Source organism: Mesocricetus auratus, unplaced genomic scaffold, assembly GCF_017639785.1.
Source record: "Mesocricetus auratus isolate SY011 unplaced genomic scaffold, BCM_Maur_2.0 Super-Scaffold_100027, whole genome shotgun sequence".
In the NCBI taxonomy this organism is placed as follows: Eukaryota; Metazoa; Chordata; class Mammalia; order Rodentia; family Cricetidae; genus Mesocricetus; species Mesocricetus auratus.
In genome coordinates, this window is record NW_024429208.1 from 9,821,474 (window position 1) to 9,846,921 (window position 25,448).

Consider the following 25,448-nt stretch of genomic DNA (forward strand, 5'->3'; position numbering starts at 1 on the left):
GCAACCATCTCACGATAACCAAAATTCCGTCACCCATGTCCCTTGCTTAGCAGAGTCTTATGCCCAATACTCTCTCCTACTAATAGAACCTTGCATATCTCTGCTTAGAGGGAGCACTTTACCTGGGCTCAACTGGAAAGTCAAACCCCCCCACCTCTGGGAGAGCCATTGACTTTACCAGCTTGGTGAAGGCAATCTGTGAGCAGCCAGAGTAACTCACCTAACCCCTAAAGATTAAAGGGATCACATGCAAAAACTACTAAAAAGCACAATGCAATACAGAGAAACCCTGTCTGGAAAAACCACAAAAAAGCACAATGCATTTTAGGAATTTCAAATGATCAGAGGAAAATGTTTAGTTTTCCTAGTGGCAAGCCACCAGCTCAGAAGCAGGCATTTTGGATCTGGCTCTAGACTCACCCCTATGCATTCCCAGCCTTAGAAGAGCTGCTCACCCCACCCACAGCTCCCTTCTTCCCAGAGCTCCACTTGCAGAAGCAACCTTAGCCTAGCTGGGAGCAATCCAGGGAGCTCTGGGGAGCTGAGGGGTCCGCCTTTCCCTTCAACCCCTCCATCCACACCCAAAACCATAGTTGCCAAATTCAGCATTGCCCGCACCAGCTTGCTTCACTGAGCCTCGATTCTCGAGAGGAGGTGGCGGTGGTGACAGAGGAGTGTCATGGGAATCCACTGTGCCAAAGCTCACAGTGGAAAGTAGGTCACAGGGTGACCACAGTGAGTCACGCTGGACAGCCTGGGTCCTGCGGGAACTTTCTGTGGAAAAGTCCGTCTTCTGACTCAGAGAGTGGGAAGGAATGTGGGAAGCTGGTGCAACCCAATCCATTTGAATGTTCATCAAGCTTGTATGAATCACTTCCAGACGTTGTGCAGCATCCCAGGGTTGAGAAGAAACCTTAGAGGAAGCCTACTCCAGGTCCTGAGTCGGGGATGGTAAGGATGGCAGAAGGTGCTTTTCAGACAGAACATAGGAGCTTGAGTGGAGCTGGGAAGACCCGCTGACAGGGAATGTTCAGCCCAGGCTGCACCACCGCCTCTCAGGTCCGTGTTAGCCGAGCGTCTGTCTCTCCAGCTCTAGGGTCCGTGTTAGCCGAGCGTCTCATGCCATGCTCAAGTGTACCTTCTCACGTCCGCACTGTAAACATCAATACTAGAGAGACAGTGGGTGAGAGTACTCACTGGAGTGGACCCAGGTTCAATCCCCAGCACCCACACGGTGGCTCACCACTGCCTGTCGCTTCAGTTCCGAGGATATCAGAACCCTCTCTTGGCCTCTGCAGGCACCAGGCACATACATGCGTTCAAGCAAAACACCTACACACATGAAGGAAATCTTTAAAATGCTTTGAATGTGGACCTGAGTTTGATCCCCAGGACCTACATGGTAGGAGAGGACCCACTCCTGCATGCTGTCCTCTGACTTCCACATATGTGTTAGCATGCAATCACCCCACCCACACATACAAAAAATAAATGTTACAATACTTGTTTAATGAGAACAAGGATACAGTGCCAGTGTTTGAGTGCAGGTCTTCAGATTGTAGGAGTTAGTTGAGGATGACCGGCATTTTCTTCCTTCGAAGACAGTGAAACAGAAGGGGAATGAAATCTGCGGACAAGCCATACGAAGTAATTCTTGTGCTAGGTGTGGTAGTATACAGCTTTAATCCTAGCACTAGAGCTGCAGAATTGGGCTGATCCCTATGAGTTCAGAGCCAGCCTGGGCTACACGAGACCCCTATCTCAAAAATACCAAAAGATGAGAGGAAATGAATAGCAAGCTATACTCTGACCCTGCGTGGAGATACAGTCTTGGAAATGTGTCATTAGAGGGGTTTGTTCAGCAAGCTTCCACCTGTATGCTCTGCTGGTGACTGAGATGCCATTGGGGGCACGTGATACGTTTGAGTTACTTCTAGTTGTTGATCAGCTTTGTTTCTACTATGATTTGGCTAAATGTCCCCAAAGGCGCTTTAATGTGTTAACGGTCTGGTCCCCTGGGTGGCCTCGTTTACTCTCCTTTGTCTGGAGTTCCCTGCTCACTAACTTTAGAGTGCCTTCCACTGTCCCTCCCAGATCCTGTCCCTCAGCCATCCTGACCTAGTGTGAGCCACAACCTCTGGTCCAGGCTGTTGTCCTGGGCCTCAGGTCCACAGGATCCCTCGTCAATACGGGATTGTGAACACAAAGGCACACTGCTAGAACTCTGGGTCCCAAGAATTCACAGTGAGGATGAAGGAGTCACACCAGAGAGGAATCAGAGGGGATGGGGGAATCAAAGGGATGGAGGATCCAGGGAGGATGACTAATTCACGGCAGGATGAAAGATCCGATGAAGATGAAGGGTTTGCAGTTGGGATGAAGGATCCAATGGGGATGAAAGATCCAGAGAGAATGAAGAGTTCACAAGGGAATGGAGGATCTAGTGAGAACAGGGATCTAATAGGAATAGGGAGGGATTCACAGCTGAAGGATTTAGAGAAGGCTGGTGGTCCACCGCGAGAGTAAGGATCCAGTGAGGATGAAGGATGGGGAGATAGGAAGGAGAATGAAGGACTCACAGTTGAGATGAATGATACAACGAGGATGAAGGATCCAGGAAAGATGAAGAATTAATGGCTGGGATAAAGGAGATGGTGCAGATGGAGGATCCAGAGGGGATGAAGAATTTTGAAGCTAGGACGAAGGATTCAAAGGGAATGAAAGATCCAGGAGCCAATAAGGATGAAGGAGCCAGTAGACATGAAGGGTCCAAGCACACGTCCAACAGAAAAGGTATTTGGTTCCTTTATAGAACCACAAGACTGGTCTACGTTGGCAGCCCTGGTCCCTACTTGCACCCACACCTGCACCCCCAAATTAAGCACAAGCTTGCCTTATCTTCAGAGTGTTAGCAGGGTTACACCAGCTGTGTTTCAGACTTTAGGATTAGTGAAGAAACTTGCTTCTGTTTCAGAAGTGCTGGAATTCTAGGCATACTGAGAACTCATGTGAGTAGAGTTGAACTTTGAGGAAATCCTTATTAATCTTTCCAAGAAGCGTTCCTTAATATCACCGAGCCAGTCTTGGCATGGTGATTCAATCTAATGCACCATTTTTAATGTTTAAACCTGTAACACAAGCCACAATCATCCCCCTACACACGGGCAGCTACAGGCCCTCTGAACTCCCCAATAAGTTACTTTGTTCTCTCGTTTATTATATACTCATAGGACAATCACTAAGACCTGCTCTTGCCAGGCCCTGCATTGGGCCCTGAAGTCTTGTCCCCTGCCCTGTCTGCTGTCCTATACCTTGCCTGGCTCTGTATCTCATAGTTCTCCTAGGAAGGCTGTGTTTTATGAATCCTTTTGTTATTCTATGGGAATGCATGCTTTGGGCTGTGCTGTGGCCACAGAAAACAGCCACAGCCTGGCCCTGGCACCTACGTGTTGCATTATGTCTCCTCGTTTGGGGGCCTCAACACGTGGACCCTACGTCTCTCTCCTGCCTTGGCCCACAGAAGGTACCACCACTGACCTCTGGGTAAGCAATGCCAGCAGCCCTCACCAGTGCATAGGGATGGCCTTTTGAGGGTGTGTCACCTGGGTTTTTCTAAGACCAAAGGGCTGTGGGTGGTTTCCTGACCCGTTCTGAACCTGCACCCACCCCACCCCCTGAAAATCAGGACCCAGCAAACGAGAGAGTGCAGGGTGTCCTGTGGCTCGAAGAGATTATTCCTTACACATGAAAAGGAAAGGAGAGTGAAGCCCACAGAGCTGAATTAGAGCCACAAACATTAGTATAAAAGCACATTGCCTGCACCCGCATGTGTGTCACATGAGCATGCGTGTCTCGTGAGCAGACTGAGAGGCAGAGAGGAAATCACACCAGCCTGCACCCGGGAGCTGTGGTCTGGGAGGGAAAGGCTCGGACACGCAGAAGAGTTCACTATTCAGAACCCCGTCACGGCCGTCTCCTAAAACGTGGAAGCATTAGCTCCCTCTTGTACTCAAGACAACTGTACAGGCCTAGGGTGTGGTCATGACTTTCTGGCATTGATCAATAAGAGCTCAGGCCCAGATCGTTTGGCCACTGACTTGGCAAAAACCCTCCTTCCTGTTCTGACTGGAATGACTCATAGTGGTGGTCTGCCATCTCAGGGATGATAACTCATTTGAGTGTGCGTGCGTGTGTGTGTGTGTGTGTGTGTGTGTGTAGAGAGAGAGAGAGAGAGAGAGAGAGAGAGAGAGAGAGAGAGAGAGAGAGAGAGATTCTGAAGTTTCTCTAACCCCTGTCCAGAGAGCTGTGTACCCTAAATACCCCAACTGGCCATATCACTGACCTGGTCAGGCAGGATGATCAGGGCTGAGCTCCCCTCAAAGAATCATGTGATCTGAGCCAGGGCAGTAGCTCACCCACTACACCCTTCTCAGAGCCTTGCGAGAATCGTGGGACTCTAATCCTAGGACCCTAGAGAAGACATGAACCAATTAGGGCTCGATGAGTACCAGCAAGGTTGATCAGCAGGCCTCAGCTCTGGTCCCACGGTCACAACCTTCTCCTCATGACAAACATAGGAGTCACAGGACTCCACAGAGGAGTGATTTGGCTCAAGAACTGCCTGTCTGTCTGGACCATTTCTGCTCCCGAGTTAGTCCCCATCCCTTGTGCCCCTGTAGCTCCTTGGCCCCTAACTTTCCCAAACATGTCCTGAGCATCTAGTCTAGCTTGAAACCTGCATCTTCAGGAGCTGTTGTAAAGCCTCACCTTTCTATTGGGCAGCATCGTTTTTAAAATTCAAGTCCTGTGAGTTCCTTTTACCTCTACAAGGAGAACTCTGTCCCGGTGGCATGCTGCCTATGCTCACCTTAGAACTGGAGTAGTTCTGTCTGGGACTGGAGGCCTCTGCCATCTACATTTCTTCACAGGCTGATGAAGAGATTTACTTTAAGGTGTGTGTCTAATGAGAGGTGACACAGAAGCCTGGAAGGAGCAGGACCTGCATGTGGAGTTTGCTAGCCCAGGAGCAGTCCTGGAAATCTCCCAGAGCAGCCACCTCTCTGCAGAAGCAAGGACCTGGGGTCTTACCACCGCCTAGACCCTGGCTCTGTCTCCTGGGCCAGGGTTACGATCAGGGGCAGACAGCCCTCAGCTGGCCCTGCTGGTCTATTATTCGTACAAAGGCTGGACGTGCTGGGCCAGGGCCCAGCTTTCCCTGGCTTCTGGCCTGAGTACATTTTTTAAGAGGGTGGGGAATTTCTAGCCCAGATGCGTTTGGAAGGGTTCCGGGATGGGAGAGTTAGGCACTGCTCTTCAGATAACTATTTTGTCTGAAATTCTCTCCCCCAGACTCAATTATAAGCTACAGAGCCCTGTAAATTAATTTTGTACACTCTAAGAATAGAATAGCACACATTGTGATGAGATTGTTTAGACAACAACAAGATAATTATGGCCTTTGTTAACTTTCCAATAGAGGCTAGAGTAGTTGACCATTTGGCAAAAGCCACACAGCGGAGCCAATGGGGACAGGGAACACAGGAATCTGGGACACTGTGACCTTGGAGATTTTCATGACTGTCTAGTATTCTACTGTTCTAGGTTAGGGAGAAGACAGAGTAGGTTTGTTGGAGGTCAAAGCTACAGGCATTCTCCCTGTCAAATCTGCAGAACGGAGTGTGTCCCCTGCCCCAGCATCGCTCACGTCACTTACTTGTATGCCCGGCTGTGTCACACAGGGCCTTCCTCTGACTGGGAAGCCTGACAATTGGTACTTGGAGGCGTGTTTGAAAGTCCCCGAGCTGTCGAGTACATACGAGGGCTCAAAAGCTGGAGAGAAATAGGGAATTCTTTGTTTAGATAAAAAGAGAGGAAAAAATAGAACAAGTCAGCAGAAAGGGCTGAAGCTGCCAGATCCCAGGGCCTGCGGAACAGCCAGACAGCCCATGCAGCTGCCTCCCCCAGCACCTCCGCACCCCCATGGGGCCACATGGGGGGGACACTGGGTGGAGACTCCTCATCCCACCAGTTCATGGTGTGGTCTGTCTTGGCTTCTCGGTTTTCTAATTTTACAACGGGAAGACTTTACACGGTGGGAAGACCAGCCGAGGCCTATCCTGGGCCTGCGGACGACCTTCCCAGGAGGGACCTGAGACTGACCAGAGCTCAGAAACCCATCCCTGAGAAGTTAAGGGTTACGGCAGCACTTGCTCAGGTTTCTGGCGCCCACAGCCTACCAAGTTTTCCAGCCCTAGATGTCTGCTGGGAAATGCAGCTGGGAGCCAGGTGACATGGCTATGTGGGTTTGTTTTTGGTGTTACCAGAGAAACAAGAGGGGAACATAAGAAATGAAGTTTCCACAAAATATCCAAACTGACTTCAAAAGTGTCTGCGTGCCTGGCGAGGGAGGGAACGCTGGCTCCGGTCTGCTTGGCACACGCCACCCACCTGGAAACGCCCACTACGCTCTCCATGCCGGAGACGGGAAAGCCAGGAGGTTTTTCCATGTGGGAATGGGCTGCCTGTATCTCAGAGCCAGGAGCTGTGCCGCCTCTGAGGCCACGCCCAGCCCAGATTGGGGACACATTGCACTAACTGTCAGCATTAGATGAGGAGGAGATTAAACAAAACCAACCACAGAGGACAGTACCTTAGTCAGGGTTATAAATAGGAGGGAGGGGTCCTTACTAACCCATTAAACATCGGGGGTGAGGGACCGGAAGGGAGGAGTCTGTGAATTTAAAGACAAGGCGTAGGGCCAGACATCAATGCCAACTGGGGCTCTAGTCCTTTCCACGGACTCTAACACTGGCCCTTTTGCAAAGCCAGGCACTTTTGGAGCATTCTCCCTGGCAGAGTAGGGTCAGGCTAGTCTGTGTAACCAGGTTCTGGAAATGGCAGTCTACACCGGGGACAGGAACGGGGATAGGAAGGGCCAGAAGTGGGCTCGGTCCTGCTGCCATCTGGTTACCCTGGGCAATTGCTCAGCTCTTGACCATTGGGTTACTAAGTATCTGCTGCTGCTGTGACAAAATACGGAGGAAAATTCATGGAAAGGAAAAGGAAGACAGGCTTTTTTTTTTTTTTTTTGGCTCACGGTGTCATTGGTTTTGGTCCCTGGTTTTACTGCTGTGATCCTCAGGCAAACTCATCATTATGGTGGGGAAAGTGTGGCATAGCAAAGCTTCCAGGAAGGACAAAGCCAGCTTTCGTTTGTTTGGTTTTTTTGTTTTTTTGTTTTCGAGACACAGGTTCTCTGTGTAGTCCTGGCTGTCCTGGAGTTCACTCTGTAGACCAGGCTGGCCTCGAACTCACAGAGATCCGTCTGCCTCTGCCTCCCGAGTGCTAGGATATAAGCGTGTGCCACCAATGCTGGCTCAAAGCCAACTTTTATGACAATGTCCTTCTCCGTGTGCCCATTTGACTGTGAGTGAATGAAATAAGCGAGTGAGTGTGTGCTGTTTAACGTGGGCACAGCCGTGTCAACGACCAGACCCATGGCAGTAGCAAAGCTTCCCTGCATGAGGCTCAGCGGGATGGAAAAGCCTTCCTATTGTCTGCGTGTGGGTGCTAATAGTGTGCGAAGAAATGTTCACCATAGCTTTGTGTCCATGGGATGTCTACTGTCTGAAGACTGCTCCTACTCTGAGATTAACTAAACCTACCTCCCTGTTCATCTGCATGCAACGGCCCTGCCTCCCTGTTCACCTGTATGCAATGCCCCCCCTTCCCCGTTCATCTGTATGCAACAGCCCCGCCTCCCGGTTCATCTGCATGCAACGGCCCCGCCTCCCTGTTCATCTGTATGCAACGGCCCCGCCTCCCCATTCATCTGTATGCAACGGCCCCGCCTCCCTGTTCAACTACATAAAATAAGCACACCGAACTTTTCTGTTGCTGTGGCTTCTCCACCTTAGAGCCCAGGCGACCTGATCCCAGCTTTTCCACCTGTGGATCCACACTGTATCTTATGTGGCTCCAGGGACTGACCTAACTGGAGGGGTGCGATAATAAGGAAATGACAAGCGCACGTTGAGCAGGGAGGAGGGGATGTCTCTGGACTCACCTGTGTCGGATAAACCAGCAAGTGGAGTCATGTGACCTGTAGCTTTCGGTGTCTGGCTTTACTACAAGTTATAGCTCTCTGGTTCACTCCTGCAATAGTGTATTTAGCTGCTTCTTCCTTTTCATGGCTAAATAGAATTCCATGCAGGCAGTCAGGCCTACCTTTTGCCTCCGTGAGTGATGCTGTTGTGGCCAGTCTTTCTTTTGAGAGTAACTGAAAATTGATGTGAGCACAGGCAGCAGAGGCAGGCATAAACTGCTTCTCAGAGCACTGATTGGACAGTCTCCAGGCAAGATGACAGGATGCTCGTGACCCAGGGGCCCAACATCCAGCTAGTAGACCCAGGCTCCCTCTCCCCCCCGCTCCCTCAAGCCATGTGCTTTCCATGTCACGGAGCTGCTTCCTGCAGGTACAGATGCCCTGGGCAGTCATTAGGCTTGCTGCTCTCAGTGAGGGGCTTCTGATCCTCTCTGGGCAAAATGCCAACCTCTTCCTGAGTACAGTGGGGTCCAGGGCCCCTGGGGCTGCAGGCTGAGCCCTCAGGTGCAGGCAGAGCTGCCTCAGTCTCCTACATGTGGGCATTACCAGTTGGCACCACGTGCCCGCTCAGTGTCCAGGCCTTAACTTGGTGCCGTTTGCAAAGGTCTACATGTTTGTCAAACTCACCAACTTAAAATATTGGTGTAATTTAAGGATGCAATGCATTTATTTATATTTTATATTTTAAAATGATCAGTCGAGGACTCTTAATTTTGTCAAGGTTGAGAAGCCAATTCCCTGAAAGACAGTAAATACAACTAAAAATAATGAATTTTTAAAAAGTTTTAAATGCATTTGCTGACTAGAAATTACAAACCCAGATAAAGTGAAGGTGAAACCACTTACCAAAGCCTGAATTTCCACAAGGATACCTGAAGAAAGTTGATGACTTTTTCTGAAAAAGTTCAAAAGGGTATGTCTTAGTTGGGGTCTCTGTTGGTGTGGGGAAACAACATGGCCATGGGGAGGAGAGAGTCTATTACTTACAGCTTCATAGTGAAGTGTATCGCTGAGGAATCAGGGCAAGAACCAAGAAGCTGGAGGCAGGAGCTGATGTGGCGGCCGTGGATGCGTGCTGCTTACTGGCTTGCTCCTCCCCGCTGTCTCAGTTTGTTTTGTTTTACACCCCAGGACTACCTGCCCAGGAGTGTCATGACCCACAATGGGCTGGACCCTCCCACAGCAATCACTAATTAAGAAAATTTCCCAATAGAACAATGTGAGGTGCACTCTCACCCTGAACTCTTGGGAAAGGGTCTAGGCCCTGCCCTATATGAAATGACATACTATGGACACCCCCATGGAGGGCCTCACCCTCCCTGGAGAAATGAGGGGATAACAGGGGGGGGCACGGGAGGAAGGGAGGGAATGGGAGAGGGACCTGGAACTGACTTGTGAAGCAACCTTGATTCTTATCTAAATTTAAACTGGAAAATAAAACTAAAAAAAATAAAATAAAATAAAATAAAGAAAATTTCCTATAGACTTGCATACCGTCAATCTTATGGAGGCATTTTCTCAATTAAGACTTCTTCTCCGAGATAAGTTTGCATCAGGTTGACAAAAAAAAACCTCAAGATAGCATTAATATCACAATATAAACATAAATAACTTTAGAAGTCCCACACACTTTAAAAATTCAGTGTTTTTACAATATCCAAAGTCTCTTTAGAATTGGAGTCTCTCTAAAATTCCAAACTCTCTCAACTGTGGGCTTCTGTAACAGAATCATATAAGTTACACACTTTCTAGCTCTCAAAGGGAAGCATCAGAGACCAGTGACCATCTGAACAAGGCAAACTCCAACACTGTGAAACAGCTCAGTGTCCAGCGTCTGGGGCTCAGGGTCTTCTAGATGCAAAGGGCTTGCCACGGCTTACTTAGTGTCTCCTACGCTCAGGCTCGCTCTGCTCGGTGGCTTCAGCTGTGATTGTCCCATGATACTGGTATTGCCAAAACATGGGTTCTTTATCTGCAGCTGGGCTGCACCTTCCACCCCACAGCCTCTCCTAAGCTTCCTTCGGGGACTCTGGTCCTGCCGCATGATGACAAGACTCAGCCTTTCTCTGTCCTTCAGTCCTGGGGCTTTGACTGCAGCACAGGCTGCACTGACATTCATGGCATCTTCCGACCTCTCTTCAGGGACTCCAGACCTGCCACACACTGCCAAGCCTCTGCTGCTCTCCATGCCCACTTCATGCCTCCTAAAACCAGCACCACCTGGCTGACTCTTACACACTACCGAGTTCAGCTGCCAGCGTAAGGTAGAGCTGTGGCCACTTCCGGACCACAGCCTCTGTGTGCTGACCCCTAAACGAACTTCCTAGAAGATGGTGCCTCACTGATGCTGGTTCCCCATCCCCAGCTGACCAGCACCCACAAATCCTTAATTCAAAATATCGAACCACCCCAATAGAGTCTTTGAGGGATTCTCCAAGCTTTTCTCTGGTACTTCACAGGCCAGACCCCAACCATCTGCACTTCTCTGGTATTCTTCTCTTCCAAGATGCCAGTATTACTTCCTTCCTTCCTTCCTTCCTCCCTCCCTCCCTCCATTCCTTCCTTCCCTCCTTTCATATTTTTTCAAGACAGAGTTTCTCTGTGCAGCCCTGGCTGTCCTGGAACTCACTCAGTAGACCAAGCTACACTCGAAATCACAGAGATCCACCTGTCTCCACCTCCCAAGTGCTAGAATTAAAGAAATGAGCCACCCCTGCACAGGCTCAGTGTTATCTTCTAAGTTCCCACAACAAGTCATTAAACTCTGAGCACCCAATGGCTTCTCTGGCACAAAGTTCCAGAGTTCTTCCCATAATCCTTCCCAAAACACCATCGGGTCTGTCCCAGCAATGACCCACAACTAGGTACCAATTTATGTCTAGGTTGGGGTTTCTATTGTTGTGATAAAACACCATAACCAAAAAGCAACTTGGTGAGGAAAAGGTTTGTTTCATCTTACACCTTGATAAGCCAGCATTCAAGAAAGTAAGAGCAGGAACCAAAGCAGATGCCACGCAAGTCCTGCTTCCTGGCTGGCTCAGCCTACTTTCCTACAGCACCCAGGATCACAGCCCAAGGGTGGCACCACCCATGGTGACCTGACCTGGGCCTTCCCCATCAATCATCAATCAAATAAAAGCACCACAGGCCAACACGGTGGAGATATTTTCTCAACTGAGGCTCCCTCTTCCAAAATGACTCTGGCCCATATCAAGTTGACATAAACCTAACCAATTTAGGGTAATTCAAATTAAAACTGCAAGTGGAGGATACCGTCGTTAACTCTCCACAGACACCACCATCAACCTGCAGAATACCAAACACAGATGACTCACCAAGAATGAATGGCACCTGCCTGATTGATCACCCCAAACCAGAAGGCCCAAGGCAAAAGATTAACTCCTAGTGTGTTTATTAACCAGTCAGATCCCTTCAGCCAAAGGATCTCTTTTGGAGAATGATATTCTAGACCAGTGGTTCTCAACCTTAATAATGCTGTGACACTTTGATACAGTTCCTCGTGTGTGGTGACCCCCAACCATAAAATTATTTTGCTGCTACTTCATAACTGTAATTTTACCACTGTTAGGAATCATAATATAAGTATCCAATATTCGACCCCCAAAGGGGTCAGACCCACAGGTTGAGAACCGCTGGTGTAGACAAGCCCTGCAACTTGGCCATCAGCACAGCTTCTGCACGGATTCCTGCACAGAGACAAGCAGGAGCCACATGGGACTTAGAGGGAAGAGGGAATGGAGGAAACAATGCCAGGGACGTGTGGGTGAGCCAATGCTGCAATCAGCGAGACAAACCGCATGGGTAATGCCTACTCTGTAGAGAAGGAGTAAAGTCTGTGACTCCGTGACACAGGCTGTTGCCTGGCCTTCAGTTTCCGGTCCATATTCTATGCAGTCTTTCTGCATCTGGTCCCTTCCACAGCACCCTTCCTCCCACGCTCTGGGTCCAGGCAGCTCAAAAAGAAAAGAAATGGACCTGCGTCAACTTCCCTGATTTTAAGTGTTAGGACTAGAATAGAATGTCCTTAGGTATGGAAGATTCTAGAAAGACCTGTCACAGACTGAGCCTGAAATGGCAACTTTTGGAGGTGACCTAGGGAGACCATGGGAGAAGTGGCCTCAGAGATGAGCAGAGCCTAGGCCCTAACAGTGCGGAGCATCCCCTGAACCCCTCCCCGAAGGGCCCCAGAAGCAGTACTAAAGTGATTCTGGGAAGCTGAGGATTTGCCTAGACAGAGACCCTAATATCTTCATGCCTGGGTGGCAAGCCCTCCTGGGTGCTCTGGGGACAGCTGGAAGGATACTCGGGATGCAGATCAAGCCACCCTTGGTCCAAAGATGGAGGCATAACTACCACTAACTGAGTCATGGGGACATGAGGAAGAACATTCCCTTCCACCACGGAGAGCAGAACAGAGAAGGCCCTGGGGGATAGAGAAGGCTCCCCCAGGACTCATAATCTCATGCTCACCACGGTGGGGGCAGTCACCAAGACGCCAGCTCATCACAAGTCCCCAAGATTCAGGCAGATCCCAAATGTGGGGTCAGAACCAGGAGGCCCTTGGCTCTGGGAACAACAGCCACACCACAGCCCGTCGGAGTCCCGGACTCTCCGTGGTACTATGTGGATTGGGGGTCTTAGGAGTAGGTAAAGCTCGCTCTAAGCACACTCTTGCATACTATGAGGCTCCTACATGACATTTTCTGTGCTGGCTGGACACATAATTGGAAACAGCCTGAGTGTGTGTGTGACTCAGGGAAAGCCAGCTCCGCCCCACCCGCTCACACAGCACATCCTGTTCCCTCCTTGAGGATTTCTAAGAAGGGGGTTAGCTTCCTGTGAGCCCCCAGCTCCACCTGGCTGACATGTGTGTTGGCTGAACAGCTGATCTCATCTAGCTGCTGCGTTCTAGAAAGTTGTTTCCCACACACATCCAGTCCAATTCTGGGACGACTCGTCCAAGTCAAAAGCACCTGGATACATTTAAATGCACATTTATATATGCGTATACACACACACAAATGTATATATGTATATATACATGAGAATATGCGTAAATATGTGTGCCCATGATTGCATATATGTGCATGCATGCAAGCCTATATGTACACATACTCATACATGTATCAGAATGCAGCTATGTGTGTAGTGTGTGGGTATGTGCACGACATACACATGTGCTCATGGGTATATGCATGGACATGTATGTGTATTTCATATGCAATATATGTACATGCGTGTGCATGTACATGCCCACACAGGCATAGCTTTTCATTTGTGTGCAACAACACATACACATTTGTGCCAACATGTGCCCCACTTACATGTGTATGTATACATGTGTGCAGAGGTGTATGTACATGCATATGCACACATACAAAATACATCTACACATGCATATCCACACACATAGGATGTTTCCTGTAACTATTCATGGCTGCCCTGGACACAGGATCCCAGAACCCTACACATGACCATTCAGGGACCCCAACATCTTGTCCCAGGTGGGAGATTTGGGGAAAACACAGCAGGTGCAGATATTCCGCATCACTCCCATTGCAAAGCACCCCCTACTTCAGCAGTGAGGATGTCTTTACCCCGGAGATTAGTGTCGTCAAACAATCCTGCTGAACCTGGTCTAGCTAAAGCCATCAGCGCCGGTGGTTAGGGTGTGTCTGCTGTTCCAACCCTGGGAGGGTCCTATTCACACTGCACCCTGCAGAATGTCTGGGAAGGGGGTCCTCTCTGATCTCCTGCTGTGGCTGACCCCATGCTGCTCACTGGGATGTATATGAGGAACACCACCAGTGTTGAGCTGGGCAACCTGCAGCACCCTGTCCCTATCCTGTCTGCACCTGGATGTTGGTGCAGACATTGCCCCGCCTACATGGCATCCAGCTTCCTAGCTCAGAATCACCAGGGCTTCGCCTCTTGCCTGAGAAGCCCAGGCAGCAGCATCAGGGAGAGCTGACCTGCGAGCCCTAGGGCACATCCAGCAAGGTCTTAAAATAGTAACTGGCCCACACAGTAGTGGCCAGGAGGCTGCTTGGGGAGGAAAGGGAGTTGTGGGAGCTGGAGAGGACTAGAGGACCTGGTGGGGGCCTTGGGTGACAAGTGCTCTAGCTGTAGAACATAGCCACAGAGAATACTGCAGCAACTTCACTCCTCTGCCACTGTCCCCTGCCCAGGGTCCCAGGCTGTGTTTGCTGGGGGGCTGTTCACAGACTTAGAGGCTTCTCAAGCTCACTCCCAGCTATGGGGCTACATCTCTGGCTGGGGCCCAACTCCACCCCATCCACATGGCCCTGGCATTATCTTAGCATCCGAAGACCTCAACCTCATATTGGTCCTCCTGGTGTGTCAGACATCCCCACCATAGGTGCTGTGGGGTTCCTGTGGCAATGGCAAGGCTCCTTATCTCAAGACCTTTGTTCCATGCAGCAAGACATGGGGACAGAGGAGAGCTGGGAGCTGCACGGTGCAGAGGCTAAGTAGACTCCGTTGCTATAGGAGGAAATTGGATGCTGGCCCAGGGCAGACCATGAGACAGTGTGAGTCAACGGAAACCAGAGAACCCTGCAGACTGCTTAGGAAAAGTGCTAGTAATCCCTGACAACCCATGGGGCTGGACACTCGGGATGCCTGTGCAGTTTCTCTGTCTCTACCATGATCCAAACTCTACTCCCTCTGAGCTCAGACACAGAAGTCTGCTGTGGAGAAAAACCTGTGTTTAAGCGTCTCTACGGTTACTCACTAGAAGCCCAGAGTCCTTCCTGAAATGTGTGCCATGACTCATGTACCTGGACCCGTCACCTCTGGAACATTCTGTCTGGGTAATAAAACTGTGCCATTTATGAGATCTCGGGAGCCAGCTGAGTTGCTAGATGCCCATAGTAGGGTAAGGGCTGGATTGAAGAGTTCCCCCAGCTCTGCAGAACCCCCATACACAGGCTAAGGAATGAACAGTAGACTTCGAGTGAGAGGAGGACAGTCTCTTCTCTTTTGGGGTCTCACTCAGGGTCCCAAGTAGCAAGGGGGGCAAGATAGAAGCAGTTTATTATCAGCCACAGCAGGGAGTCAGAGGAGATAAGAACCCCTGTTTAGAACATTTTGAAGAGTCCAGTGTGTATACACACACACAAACACACACACAAGCGTGCATGCATGCACACGCACATGCATGCGTGCACACTAGGATTGGAAGAGCATCCCAACCTCAAGGGCTGATAGTTTTAGCTGGACCAGCTTTGTCAGAACTGATTAATAGCAGTAATCCTGCAGCCTGAGACACCGTCACATGCACAGGCTTCTGAGACAGGTCACACAGAATTGCCGATAGCTGTGAACACCTCCACCCCATGGACACACATAACAAGTCCATCTCACAGGTAAGAGAGTACTGGGGCACAAAGGAAGCATGTGGCTTGCCTCAGGCAGGATAGCTAATGAGTCGGGGGCTCTGTCTCTCAAGTTCTCTACAGTATGTGGTGGGGGCGGTCAGGGGACACAGGCACTGAGTGGATTCTGCAAAGCAGACAGTGAACTCCATCTACTGTGCAGATGCTGAGGCTATGGTCCAAGGAGAAGCTGTTCCTAGTCATGCCGTAGCTATTTGACCCTGGGGGGGGGGCTAGCTATGAAAGTTCAGCAAGGCCAATACTATGGTGCAGATGTATATCCCTAGAGACCAGGCAGGAAGGGAGCAGACACTAACAACCACCATTTGATGCCTACGCCGTATCCTGTTCCACAACTGAGTGCACTGAGGATGGTAGATGCTGCTCCCTTTCCCTTGGCAGTGTCCATGGAGTCCGCTGTCTATGGTAAAGAGCTTTGGCACCACTGTAGCTGGCCATCTCTGGCTGTCTGTCCCATGGAGAGAGCAGAGCACAGGAGGCTAGCGGCATCTCCCAGAGACCCTGAGCCCACAGAGAGCGCAAGTGGGTCTGTGGAAGCTCAACTCACTGCAGAAAACATAAAAACCCATGAGTGGTTGAGCCCTGGAGCCAGAGTCCTTAAGGCCACTCCCCGTTCTCCTGCCCTCAGCACCACGCACCCTCTGGCGATGGTCTAGAGGAGCTTCGAAGCCACTCGCTTGCTCTGAGTCTCAAAGCTGGCAGACCTCAGACAAGCTGCTTCTGCTTAGGGCTTGAATTTGCTGGGCAATTTAACATTTTCTTCCTGCCAAGAGGCTGGCCTCACAGGGAAATGGTCCTTCTCTGTGGCTAAGCATCCTCCGGCATCCACCCATGGAGAGCACAGACTGGAAGGCAGCAGAGGGCAAACCAGGATGCTGTGCAACTATCAGGAGACCCAGACTCCAGAGGACCTCAGTACAAAATGTGATCCTACAGTGGCCTTCATGCCTTTTCTGGCTTTAGTACCACAGAAGCAGGGGAGCAGCAGGCCAATCCTGGAGTCCTAAGCCTCGTAGGAAGACCTAGCAGCACCCCCTCCCACACGCCAAGGAGGGTTGTGGAGCCCCTTGTGGGCTGTATTCCTAATTTCCTCAGAGCATCCATTTACATGTGTTGGCTACACGAGCCCTGGGGTTTCTGTGGGGCGGAGGGCTTACCCGGGGCGATGAATGTGTTCTAAAACAGATGGTTTTAGACCAAACCAAAAATTACTGAGTTGCATATGTGAACAGGATGAATTTGATAAGTTAAATGCATCTTAACAAGCCTTTAAAAAAACTGATCACAGCCTTTCACAGTCTCTTAATGCCAGAGACGGAATGCCCATCATCAAACACCTTAGCTCTCAGTGGGGCCCCTTGAGAATCACACTCTGAAAGAGTGAAAGAAAACTTGAGATTAGATTTGAGTCACTTCAGTCTCTGAGGATGCAAGCTGACCTGTATAATAAATAGAACTCCTGTGGTATCTCACAGATATCTGGCATTTAATAAAAAAAATTCCCTACCAGGCAACTCAAGAAACTAGATCACAAGACTATGTGGGAAAAAATGGACAAATAAAAACTACCTATGTGTAGCCCTGACTTTGGAGTTTATCAGACAAGAACCCTGAAATATATATGATGAGCACCTCACGAAACTGGAAGTGAGATAAAAGACTGTGTAAGAGACCAGTAAACTACTCTGAAGGGGGAAAAACAGACATTCTAAAAATAGAGAATGTGGGGGAAGAGACAGTTTAGTCTAGAAGGATTTGCTGTACAAATATGGGATCTGAGTTTGACTCTGCATAACCCATGTAGAAGCCAGGCACTCGATAGTCAGTCAGCTTAGCCAAACCAGTGAGCTCTAGCGTGAAACACTGTTTCAAAATAGAAGATGGAGGCCTGGAGAGGTGTCTCTGTTCTTCCAGAGGACCCGGGCTCAACTGGCAGCACCCACGTAGTGACTCACAACTGTAATTCCAGTTCCAGAGGATCCAACACCCTCTTCTGGTCTCTGCGGGCCTCAGACCATGAATGTGGTGCACAGATATATCTGCAAACAAATCATTCGTGAAATACACACATTCCGGGCGTTGGTGGCGCACACCTTTAATCCCAGCACTCAGGAGGCAGAGGCAGGCGGATCTCTGTGAGTTCAAGACCAGCCTGGTCAACCAAGCAAGTTCCAGGACAGGCTCCAAAACAATACAGAGAAACCCTGTCTTGAAAAAACAAACAAAAACAAAACAAAAAACCCACATAAAATAATAGTTTCTTAAGAGGTGCAGTAACTAAAGCAGACATTGACCCTTGGCCACTACACACACACACACACACACACACACACACACACACACACACACACACACACAATAAAACAAAGAAACAGAGAAAGAATAAAAATAAATAATGCAATAGCTAATGTTAAGAGGTCAGCTGATAGGGTTAACATCAGGTTAGACGTGACAGAAAAGAGAACAGATGAACTGGAAGATCAGGCAGAGGAAAAAACAATAAAAAGCAGAAGGAGGAGCAGGAGGATGTAGGAAATGGGGTCCAGAAGAGGATGAAGACAGAATGGGCAGAGGCAATATTTTAGAAGTTAAATGCTAAAGCAATAAAAAAGATGTGTTACCAGCAATTAAGAAAGAAAACTTGCACGTGGCAAGGATGCTAAGCTCAAGAAATAGACTCAGGGCTATCAGAGCAAGGCTGCTGCAAACCAGTGAGAACATCTTCAAAGACACCAGAGGAAGAAAGCTCATTTTCTTCAAAGACAGGCTTTCCCATACATCTGGAAGCCAGAAGACAGTGGAATGCCATCGAAAGGAAATCAACCACTAAGTTGGAATTCCTACATAGGAAAATATCCTTCAGAACTGGAAGTTAAATAAAAAGTTGTGTCCAACAGACCCACACTACAAAACCCAGTAGAGAGGATGGTGGCAGGCAGTGTCTAACGTGGCCCCCAAAGACCCCACCTCTGGGCTTTCATCATTTGTGCAGAACCTCCCCTGGAGTGGGGCCATACCTAATGACTGCCTTCTAACAAGTAGATAATGGCAAAAGCCACTGGTTGTTGCTTACACAGTACTGGCTTCTCTCCACTGAGTCTCCATCCCCTCTCTCGGGTCACTACCTGTCTCTTTGTATCTCACCCTCTGTGTCTCCATCTCCCCACTATCTCTGAGGAGATGTCGCTCCCATGCAGCAGTGAAGCACTGGCTGTGGTAAGAAACTGGTGTTTGGGACCCACAGAGACTGTGGCTTACTGCAGGCACATGGTGAGCGTGAGCCAATTGGAGGCAAGGCTAGGGGACCCACTCTTTACACTCTCATCACACCGTGGCTTTTTACTCTTGTACAAGGAGCATGCACTGTTTGCACTCTGATCTCCAGGCAAGCCTTATTTGTTAGATCATAAATTAAATATCACCACATTCTAATGACATAACTTTATTATCAACTAGTAGTAAAAATTGTAATTAATAGAAACAAACACACACACACACACACACACACACACACACACACCTCTTCCACTCCACAATAGAACCATCCCTGTAACGTAGGACTTCCTACTCTTGTTTTTCCTCAAGAGAGCAAAGGAGGAGCTTGATGTGAGAGCATTTGCACTACCGCACTCACCAACATGGACCCACAACAGGGCCTTTGGGAGTGGACTGTATTTTTCTGACCCAAGCTCCTCAGTGGCCAGCACCTGCCTGGAGAGGACAATCAGGAAAGAAGAATGATGACAACAATGGGGTCTTTGCAACACTTCCCAGCCAGAGCTGAGATCTAGGTCTCCATTCCCCTGACTCCTGGTTGGCCTGTGATTGATTTGATCAACAAAATGTGACACAATGATACATTTACTTCTGGACCCATATTTCAAGAATCTTAGCAGCTTTTGTTCTCACTCTGTTTACTGACACCATGTAAACAAGTCAGAGTTGGCCTTCTAGAGAGGCAACACAAAGGAGCTTAGGTTTCCTGATCAACAGCCTGCCCTATAACCCTACAAGGCCCAGAAGGAATGCCATTTCTAGTGGGTTTTGTAGGTGGAAAAATGAAACAGAGTCTCATTATGGGAGCCCTGGATGTCCTGGAAGTGGGCTCGACTCACAGAGATCTGCCTGCTTCTGCCTCCTGCATGGTGGGAGTAGAGGTGTGCACCACTGCACTTAGCTGGAATGCCATTTCAGATCATCCATCCTCCTCTGCATGCTTGTCTGACAGCTCAAGAGCAGTTATCACATGATCCTCCCAGCTGAGTCCTTTAACCAAAGAGAAAGCAGAGTGGTTTGTTATGGAGAAGAGGGTAAGTGATCTAAGTGGTGAGGTTGACAGCGCTGGTGATGATGGCAGTGTCAGTGACAGAAGTCGTGGGGAAAGTGGTGGTGATGAAAAAACCGTGAAGACAGTTGTGATGGAGCAAGGATCGTCACGGTGGTCGTGGTGGTGGTGGTGATGATGGATGGAACGGTGATAAGAACAATAATGGTGGAGATAATGTGGATGACAGTGATCTTGCAATGATGGTGGCAGTGGTAGAAACAGTGATGGCAGTCAGGGTGGTCACATTTAGTTACTTTTCTGTTTCTGTGATGCAATACCATGGTCAAAAGGCAAATTAAGAAATAGAGTTTATTTAGGCTTATGGTTCCAGAGGAGGTGGGGAGTGTGTATCCAGGCAGCCAGAGAAGGAAACTGAGAGGTCACATCTTTAACCACAACATGAAGCGGAGAGCAAACTAGAAACTGTGCCTATAAGTCCTCAAAACCTACTCCCAGTGACGTACTTCCTCCAGCCCGGTACATGTATCTTCCCATAACCTCCCCAAACGGCACCACCAAGCGGGAACCAAGTGTCCAGGTGCCTGAGCTTATGGGTGGTATTTCCTGATGAGAGTAACATGATGACAATGGTAGTGGAGAAGATGACGGCGGTGGCTGTGATGATGGTAATGTGTCACCATAGTGATGGAGGTGACAGGAACGATGCTGTGGGTGTCAGACGACACTGATACAGTACTGTTCATTGTGAATGCGGAGCCAGAAGTGGCCGCAGTCAGTGAAGATGGTCATGATACCGGTGGCGATGCTTCCAGACCTCCGGGTCATCATAAAATTTTGTTCTTTGTCATGATGGGGAAACCCACAGAGACAGCTGGCCTGAGCTTGCGGGAGCTCACAGACTCTGGACGGACAGCTGGGGAACCTGCATGGGACTGAATTAGGCCCTCTGCATCTGGGTGACTGTTGTGTAGCTTGGTCTTTTGTGGGGCCCCTAGCAGTTGGACCAGGACCGGTCCCTGTGCATGGGCTGGCTCTTTGCAACCTATCCCCTGTGATGGGATGCCTTGGTCAGCCTTGATGCAGGGGGGAGGAGCTCGCTTCTGCTTGATTTGATATGCCATGCTTTGTTGATTCCCATGGGAGGCCTTACCCCGTCTGAATGGAGATGGAGGAGGATTGGATGGGGGGAGAGGTAGAAGGGACATGGAGAAGGGAACAGGAGGAGAGGGGAAACTGTGGTTAGTATGTAAAATAAAAAATGATGAATTAAAAAAACAAAAAAATTGATCTTTGTTCAACATGGCTTTGTATATTTTGTTACTCTAGTTTTCTGAAAACATTCAGTATCTTTGGAGGGGTGTGTGTGTGTGTGTGTGTGTGTGTGTGTGTGTGTGTGTGTGTTAGGATTTCTACTGCTATGGAGAGACACCATGACCACAGCAACTTTTATAAAAGAAAGCATTTAATCGTGGCTGGCTTACAGCCCAGGGGTTTTGATCCATCATCATCATGGCAGAAAGCATGGTGGGATGCAGGCAGACATGGTGCTGGAGAGGTAGCTGAGAATTCTACTTCCGGATCAGCAGGCAGCAGGAAAAGACAGTGAGCCACGAGGCCTGGCTTCTGAAACCTCAAAGCCCACCCCCAAGTGACACACTTCCTCCAACAAGCCACACCTACTCTAACAAACAAGACCACACCTACTCTAACAAGGCCACACCTCCTAACAGTGCCACTCCCTGTCTGTCTTATGCAGGCCATTTTTATTCAAACCACCACAGTATGAATTTGAGAATTCAACTAAATCCATAGATTCCTATCTCAAAAAAAATACATATAGGCAAAGTTTTTCTTCAGACCTGGGGGACTTGGTGCCCTGCAGAGGAGCCCTCTGCTAACATTCTTACATCCCAGTCAGGCCAGGCAGCATGGGTCAGTCGGCACAGCCTCCACATGCCAGCACAGGGCTGAATTACATGACATTCAAGTGACCCCCTTCATTCAGCACAGCACATCTGGTAAAGAGAAAGCTTTTGCCAAAATATAAATATTTTGAAGTGTTTTGTAATCTTGCTCCTCGTAGTTTAGATGTACTCAGAGTGGTTGGGGGAAGAAAGAATCAATACCACTGGACCAGAAGTGCTTTCCCATCCCGGTCTCTTCAGCGAGCCTTGGTCTTCCCTCTGTGAGGAGAGGGGGCGCTGCTGCCCACCCTTCACGACACAGCATCCTGATTTAGATAGGTGAGTAGAGCTTTGCAGGGAACCCCATCATCAGCCTGGCTTTGCTCTCTGATAAATGACTGCTGTGTCCAACACACACAAAGGAAATTAAAGACAACCTAACTAGCCACAGCTGTGACTGGGATCTCTTGAGATGTCCCCCTGAGGCATTTGTCCCCCAGTCATCCTGTCACCTGGCATTCTCACTCCACCCAGGCCCTGAGAACCTGTCCTCTGCTCCTGGACCTACTGCCGATGAAAGCAACTGACCATGCGGTTCTCACCGACCTCCTCCCTGCTGCTGTAAAATTAAAAGGTGAAAACACGAGGGTACAGCAACTCAAGGCCTGGCGAGCTTCCTGAGGACACTGGGGTGTCAGCAACTTGAGACATGAGCCTTGCCACTCTTCTGCCAGCTCTGAGTAATCGTGTGATACCATAGAGCAGCTGGTGTGAGCACCTACAGCAGGGGGCTTTGTGGATTTTTCCCCCCTGCTTTGTCTTTAGAGAAAGTGAGTCTCTGGGAGTTGGGGAGGTTCCTGGTATGTTAACTCTGTATCTGAGATAAAAACAAAAACACAAAAAACAACTGACCATTCTAGGTCAACTCAACATTTCTAGGTCCAAAACAACACCCCTGGACCTAGAACACTCCCACAGGTATCTCAAGTATAAGGGAGCTGCAGAGGGCTCTCCACACTACTGCAGTCCTCCCTAGGCCTGAGGACATGGGGGCAGAAGGAGAGATAGAATTGCTTACTTTTCCTTCAGGCCATGACAGTGTGCTGGACAGTCAAATACAGCTGGTTATTCCTCACAGGGCATGCGCACCTTGTTTCAGCCATTCTTTGGTCTACCGGATCCACAGCCCCATATATCAGTGCTGCTCACTGTCCTACCATCTCCCCAGGGGGGAAAAGTCACATGGTTTTGGTATCTGAATTCTCCCTGGTGGCTGAGAATGACACTTAACTGAGGGGCACCCTTGAGCAGGTAGCCAACCTCACAGGACCCGTCGTAGGTTGGCACCCAGAAGGCGCTGTACCTGCAGTGCCAAAGGCCCTGGGTTGTTTCATGGAAGCCCAGTGGTGCCACAGTAGGTGCTAGAATGATGAGTAGCCTGGAAATGGAGCCGAGGAGGAGGAAGACTGTCCAGCCCTCCTATGGCTTTGGAGTGTGAGCAGGGGGTCTCTTCCCCTTCATAGGCAGTGAAGGCCAAAGGTACATCCCTCCAGAGCCCTCATCAACACAAACAGACTTTCATGGGGTTATCTAAGCCGGGCGTTGGTGGCACACGCCTTTAATCCCAGCGCTCAGGAGGCAGAGGTAGGCAGATATCTGTTAAGTTTGAGGCCAGCCTGATCTACACAGCGAGTTCCAGGACAGCCTCCAAAACAATATAGAGAAACCCTGTCTCAGAAAAAAAAATGTGGTATCTGGAGTCCTTGCTATGGTGTGACATCAACTGCTGCTTAAGACCCCATAGATGAATATGATTCTGGGGCCGGTAGAATGAGAACCAGGGGATGTATTGCCCCATTGGGAACTTGTTGTGACAACCCTTTTAGCCAGGATTCCTTGTATTACATAGGAGAACAAATTCTTTCTCCAAAACGGAATCCTGATGTCATCCTGTGATATCAGAAAACCACGCCTACTCAGATCCAAAGTTTAACCATCATTACGCTGTCTTAACTGTCCCTTTCCCTAATGTTCAAACACCCAAACGAACAGGAGGCAGTAGCCTGCTTACCCATTCTGTCTACTCATTATGACCATCAATGTCCAATCCCCAGGGCTGCCCTCACTGCTCCTATGAGTGTGTGCCAGCTAGGTCTTCCAACTCCTCCAACTCAGAATCTGTTTCTTCTCATCAATCCTTGCCCAGCTAGGTTACGCTGGGCTTTCTCCTCAGTCATCAGGCAGCCTCCAATCATGCTATGGAAAGACCCAGCATCTCAGTGGGAAGGCTGGCTTAGAGAGCGAGGACCGCCCTGTCTGCAGGCTCCAAGAGCCAGGGGTACACAAAGTCACATATTCAACTTCCACAGATGTCAAACCCAAGTGTCACTCAAATGTGCCTGAAACCCAAGTGCTCCTCACTGTCATCTTGTGGTACAATTCCTTTTAGCTACTAGAGAGACCCTAAAAGGCCCTCTGGTGTCAGAAGGAACCCTTTCCTGCTGGCTAAGTGTCTTGGTCTCCTGTTCTCCCTCTGCAGGCCATCAGTGTACCCCAGGAATAGCCATCTGACCCCATTGTCCTCCACACCCTTCAAATTCCCAAGCTGCCACCTTTGGAGGTGTTCCCTGGTCTACGTCAGGGTGAAACCTCCAACAATTGGCCCTCTGCCTTGTGCTGAAGACTGCCTGCCCCCAATCAAGACAGTGTCCTCTTCTGCTAGGGAATGGTCACCTTGCTGCTCCCTTTTCAGGTGCCTGCTGACCTTCTGGATACTAATGGGGTCCCTTGAGAATCAAGGATCAGATGTGACTAGAGATTTGCTTGGCTATGCTTGGGAAAGACACGGGGCTAGAAGCCACAGGTATTGGGGGGGGTTCCTTGGGTGAGATGGACCCCTGTGAGGGGCTAGTGGGAAAACCAGCCAGTATCACTCCTAGATTGTCTTAGAGGATTAGTCCCTAGAACGGTCCAGATCTCGTGATCTGCCAGCATCCTTTCCCTGGAGAACAGCCAAGGCAGGAAGTATACAAAAGCTAAGGAAGCCCAGATCAGCGGCAGTCTGGCATGGCCAGAGCACAAGCCAGAGCCTCCTCTTGCTTAGGGCCACCAGTCAGCTGTCACACTCAGTCACACCCTGACCCAGACAGATGCTCACTCTCAGGTGCACACGTGCCACAACTCAGGAGCACACACACACACACACACAGAGAGAGAGAGAGACAGACAGACAGAGGAAGAGAGAGAGAGAGAGAGAGAGAGAGAGAGAGAGAGAGAGAGAGAGAGAGAGAGAGAGAGATGCAAAGGCCACACACAAGACACTCACTCATATCCATGCTCACACCTCTGGCTCTAGTCACTCCCTTCCCACTCAAAAGGCCTCTAGGGCAGAGACCAGCAATAGCAGGCGCTGCCCGCGAACGGGTAAGTACTAACACTGCGCTGCTGAGAGTCTAGCCAGGGCTCCAGGTTCTAGGAAATGAGAAGTGACAGGGGCTGGGTATCTAGTGGGTCCTGTAGGGGCAGCTCTCAAGAGGTCACCTTAGTGGCATTTTCCTCTTCCTTACAAGAGACACTGTTCCTCAACTGCTAGGCACAAGAACACTGTGAAAGGTGCCTTCTGCCAACTTCTCAGATGTGAGACCTCAATAGGAAGAGATGACCAAGCTTCCTTGGGCAGAAGGAGGACGGCTCTGAAGACATAGGGAAGCCAC

At 49.5% G+C, this 25,448-nt stretch overlaps 1 long non-coding RNA gene across 2 annotated transcripts; it reads right to left on the bottom strand.

Moving 5' to 3' along the window:
• Positions 1-331: 331 nt before the first annotated feature.
• LOC110341001 lies at positions 332-10,534 on the bottom strand. 2 transcript variants are annotated; one of them, XR_002382865.2, is made up of 7 exons: positions 9,599-10,534; positions 9,092-9,241; positions 8,951-8,999; positions 5,714-5,829; positions 4,343-4,470; positions 1,504-1,593; positions 332-1,332 (listed from the first exon to the last, which is right to left on the bottom strand). It is a non-coding gene; the product is annotated as an uncharacterized LOC110341001 (long non-coding RNA). The 2 variants fall into 2 exon arrangements; XR_002382864.2 differs by having other exon boundaries at positions 1,504-1,627.
• Positions 10,535-25,448: the final 14,914 nt, after the last annotated feature.